General features: G+C 40.7%; 1 pseudogene; it reads left to right on the forward strand.

The window, feature by feature from the left end:
- The first annotated feature begins 492 nt into the window (after window positions 1-492).
- Window positions 493-2,191, forward strand: LOC136404156 (60 kDa heat shock protein, mitochondrial pseudogene; annotated as a pseudogene).
- The last annotated feature ends 2,391 nt before the right edge of the window (window positions 2,192-4,582 follow it).

The following is a 4,582-nucleotide window of genomic DNA, read 5'->3' on the forward strand; positions in this document are numbered from 1 at the left end:
GGTGGCACAGTGGATGGAGTGTCAGACTGGGATACAGAGAACACAGGTTCAAAACCCCTGAAGTCCAGGTTAGAAACACCAAGGTTGCTGGCTTGAGCACAGGCTTGCCAGCTTAAGCGCGGGGTCGCTGGCTTGAGCATGAGATCCTAGACGTGAGCCCATGGTTGCTGGCTTGAGTAAGGGATCATTCAGTCTGCTGTAGCCCCCTGGTCAAGGCACATATGAGAAAGCAAGCAATGAACAACGAAGGCGCCACAACAAAGAATTGATGCTTCTCATCTCTCTCCCTTCCTTTCTGTCAATCCCTGTCTGTCCTTCTGATAAAAAAAAGGGAAGAAAAGAAGGGAGGGGAAAGAAAGAAAAAGAAGGAAGTGAGGGAAGGAGGGAGGGAGGGAGGGAGGAAAGGGAAAGGGAAGGAAAGAGCCCTTTCCGGAAAGTTCTAGAACCGAGTGCAGCCCGGGAACCAGCCTAAGGGGGCCAGAGAGGGCTATGCCGCCGGCCTGGCTAGGCGCGGAAATGCTTCGATTACAGAGAATCCTTCGCCAGATTAGGACAGTGTCCAGGGCACTGACTCCTCACCTCACTCGAGCTTATGCCAAAGATGTAAAATTTGGTGCAGATGCCCAAGCCTTAATGCTTCAAGGTGTAGATCTTTTAGCTGATGCTGTGGCTGTTACTATGGGGCCAAAGAGAAGAACAGTGATTATTGAACAGAGCTGGGGAAGTCCCAAAGTAACAAAAGATGGTGTGACTGTTGCAAAGTCCATTGACTTAAAAGATAAATATAAAAATATTGGCGCTAAACTTGTGCAAGATGTTGCCAATAATACAAATGAAGAGGCTGGGGATGGTACCACCACTGCCACTGTACTGGCACGCTCTATTGCTAAGGAGGGCTTTGAAAAGATCAGTAAAGGTGCTAATCCAGTGGAAATCAGCAGAGGTGTGATGTTAGCTGTTGATGCTGTAATATCTGAACTTAAGAAGCAGTCTAAACCCGACAACCCCTGAAGAAATAGCTCAGGTTGCTACAATTTCTGCAAATGGAGACAAAGAAATTGGCAACATCATTTCTGATGCGATGAAAAAGGTTGGAAGGGAGTCATTACAGTAAAGGATGGAAAAACATTGAATGATGAATTAGAAATTACTGAGGGCATTAAGTTTGAGGTTACATTTCTCCATACTTTATTAATACTGCAAAAGGTCAAAAATGTGAATTCCAAGATGCCTATATTCTGTTGAGTGAAAAGAAAATTTCTAGTGTCCAGTCCATTGTACCTGCTCTTGAAATTGCCAATGCTCACCTAAAGCCCTTGGTCATAATTGCTGAAGATGTTGATGGAAAAGCTCTAAGTACACTTGTTTTGAATAGGCTAAAAGTTGGTTTTCAAGTTGTATCAAAGTTCCAGGTTTTGGTGACAATAGAAAGAACCAGCTTAAAGACATGGCTATTGCTACTGGTGGTGCAGTTTTTGGAGAAGGATTAACTCTAAATCTTGAAGATGTTCAGCCTCATGACTTAGAAAAAGTTGGAGAGGTCATTGTGACCAAAGATCATGCCATGCTCCTAAAAGGAAAAGGTGACAAGGCTCAAATTGAAAAACGTATTCAAGAAATCACCGAGCAGTTAGATATCACAACTAGTGAATATGAAAATGAAAAACTAAATGAGCGTCTGGCAAAACTCTCAGATGGAGTAGCTGTGCTGAAGGTTGGTGGGACAAGCGATCTTGAGGTCAATGAAAAGAAAGACAGAGTAACAGATGCCCTCAATGCTACAAGAGCTGCTGTTGAGGAAGGCATTGTTCTGGGAGGGGGCTGTGCCCTACTTCGGTGCATTCCAGCCTTGGATTCATTAACTCCAACTAATGAAGATAAAAAAATTGGTATAGAAATTATTTAAAAAGCACTCAAAATTCCTTCAATGACTATTGCTAACACTGCAGGTGTTGAAGGATCGTTAATAGTTGAGAAAATTATGCAGAGTTCCTCAGAAGTTGGCTACGATGCTATGCTTGGAGATTTTGTGAATATGGTAGAAAATGGAATCATTGATCCAACTAAGGTTGTAAGAACTGCTTTATTGGATGCTGCTGGAGTGGCCTCGCTGTTAACAGCAGCAGAATGGGTAGTCACAGAAATCCCTGAGGAGGAGAAAGAGCCTGCAATGGGTGGTGGCATGTTCTAAGCCCAGAATAGTGCTTTATCATTAGGAATGAGAACTGTGAGAGAAAGCTCGAGGCAGTGCTCCTCACCTATAACTTCAGAGAAGTCAGGGAAGGAAATGACTGAAGAAAAGGCTGGCTGATGTAAGAAAATCACTAATAACCATCAGTTACTGGTTTCTGTTGACAACATACAATGGTTTACTGCTGCCGTTGTCCATGCCTACAGATAATTCATTTTGTATTTTTGAATAAAAATACATTTGTACTTTCCTGATAACTAAGTGCAAGAGCCATGTACCAATGTACTGCTTTCAACTTAAATTGCTGAGACATTTTTACTACTAATCTGTTAAAATCAGGATTTTAGGGCTTGCCATCACCCGATGAGAAGTTAAGAAGCAGCCTTTCTGTGGAGAGTAAGAATAATTGTGTACAAAGTAGAGAAATATCCAATTGTGACCTTTGTGTAATAAAAATGTTTCAAATTAAAAAAAGAAATGTAATATATATTATTAACTTTTCCCACTTGATCTTAGCCAAAAGCCAAGAACCAATACTGCTTATTTTCCAAAGATGCCTTCTCATACTTAAATGAGTCTTTTGCGGACATTTTGCTATTAGGTGGATATAACCAATCCAAATTTTATGTCAGTTTGACAGGGAAGAGGCGATTCATGGATTAGGTTATTTGACAGATATTTTCAGCCCATGAATGAGGTGAATTCTTTGAACTATTTTATTTTCAAATATATTTTATTTTTTCAATTACAGTTGACATACAATATTCTATTTCAGGTGTACAACATAGTGATTAAACATTTATATAACTTACTAAGTGACCATCATGACATAACTAGAGTACCCATTTGACACCAGACACAGTTATTACAATAGTATTGACAATCTTCCCTATGATGTAGTTTACATCCCCATGACTATTTTATAACGACCAACCTGTACTTCCTAATCCTTTCTTTGATTGGAGACCTTGATATAACATCATAGATACTAATGAAAACCCATCTATCTTTAAGCACAAATTGTCGGTCTGGAAAGGGATACTAAGAACAGATGACATTCTGGGTGGTCCATAGCTGGAGGTAATTCTTCAGATTATGAACCAAAATGACAGAGTCCTGAAAATGTTCACTCCAAACAGAAATCTGCAGACATTGATAAGCATTGCAAGTCACACTTGGAAGATGTCTTCTATACAGTCATTCATAGGTAGAGAGCAGAAAGAATCCCCAACTTGCCAAAAAGAAATGAGCCAAAATCAATCTACTAAGTCAAGTCTGCATTCAAGTCAAGAAGTCACCTTCTCCTTGAATTTAGTTTTTACTTTTTGAAAAAGTGTGAGAAAGAAATAATTTTTTTATCTATGTGAAGAAAATCAAAGTTCAGCCTGACCAGGAGGTGGCGCAGTGGATAGAGTGTCGGACTGGGATGCGGAAGGACCCAGGTTCGAGACCCTGAGGTCGCCAGCTTGAGTGCAGACTCATCTGGTTTGAGCAAAGCTCACCAGCTTGGACCCAGGGTCGCTGGCTCAAGCAAGGGGTTACTCGGTCTGCTGAAGGCCCGCGGTCAAGGCACATGTGAGAAAGCAATCAATGAACAACTAAGGTGTTGCAACGCACAATGAAAAACTAATGATTGATGCTTCTCATCTCTCTCCATTCCTGTCTGTCTGTCCCTGTCTATCCCTCTCTCTGACTCACTCTCTGTCTATGTAAAAAATTAAATAAATAAAAATTAAAAAAAAAAAAAAGAAAATCAAAGTTCAATATAATTGAGTTAATTGCATTCATGTAAAAAATATGGAAAGACTTTAGAGTTCATTAAATTTCAAGGATACAAAACCCATAATGACAGAGAAGCATTGTTTTAGCCTGGCCAGGCGGTGGCGCTGTGGATAGAGAGTCAGAACTGGGACATGGAGGACTCAGGTTTGAAACTGGAGGTCGCCTGTTTGAGCGTGGGCTCATCCAGCTTGAGCACGGGCTTACCAGCTTGAGCGCAGGGTCACTGGCTTGAGTGTGGGATCATAGATATGATCGCATGGTCGCTGGCTTGAGCAAAGGGTCACTCCCTTTACTGTAGCCACCCAGTCAAGTCACATGAGAAAGCAATCAATGAATAAGCAATCAACAAACAACTAAGCAATCAATGAACAACTAATGCCACAAGGAAGAATTGATGCTTCTCATCTCTCTCCCTTCCTGTCTGTCCCTCTCTCTGATTCTGTCTCTGTCAAAAAAAAAAAAAAGAAGTATTGTTATAAAGACATGCTACTGGCAATGAGGCATATGCTTGGTTCTCTTCAAATATGGAACCAATATAGGTAAAAACTGTTTTTGTTGCAAGTGACAACTCAAACCACCTTAAGTAAAAACTGAAAATTACTTAATTTA

The sequence above is a fragment of the Saccopteryx leptura genome, chromosome 4 (assembly GCF_036850995.1).
Source record: "Saccopteryx leptura isolate mSacLep1 chromosome 4, mSacLep1_pri_phased_curated, whole genome shotgun sequence".
In the NCBI taxonomy this organism is placed as follows: Eukaryota; Metazoa; Chordata; class Mammalia; order Chiroptera; family Emballonuridae; genus Saccopteryx; species Saccopteryx leptura.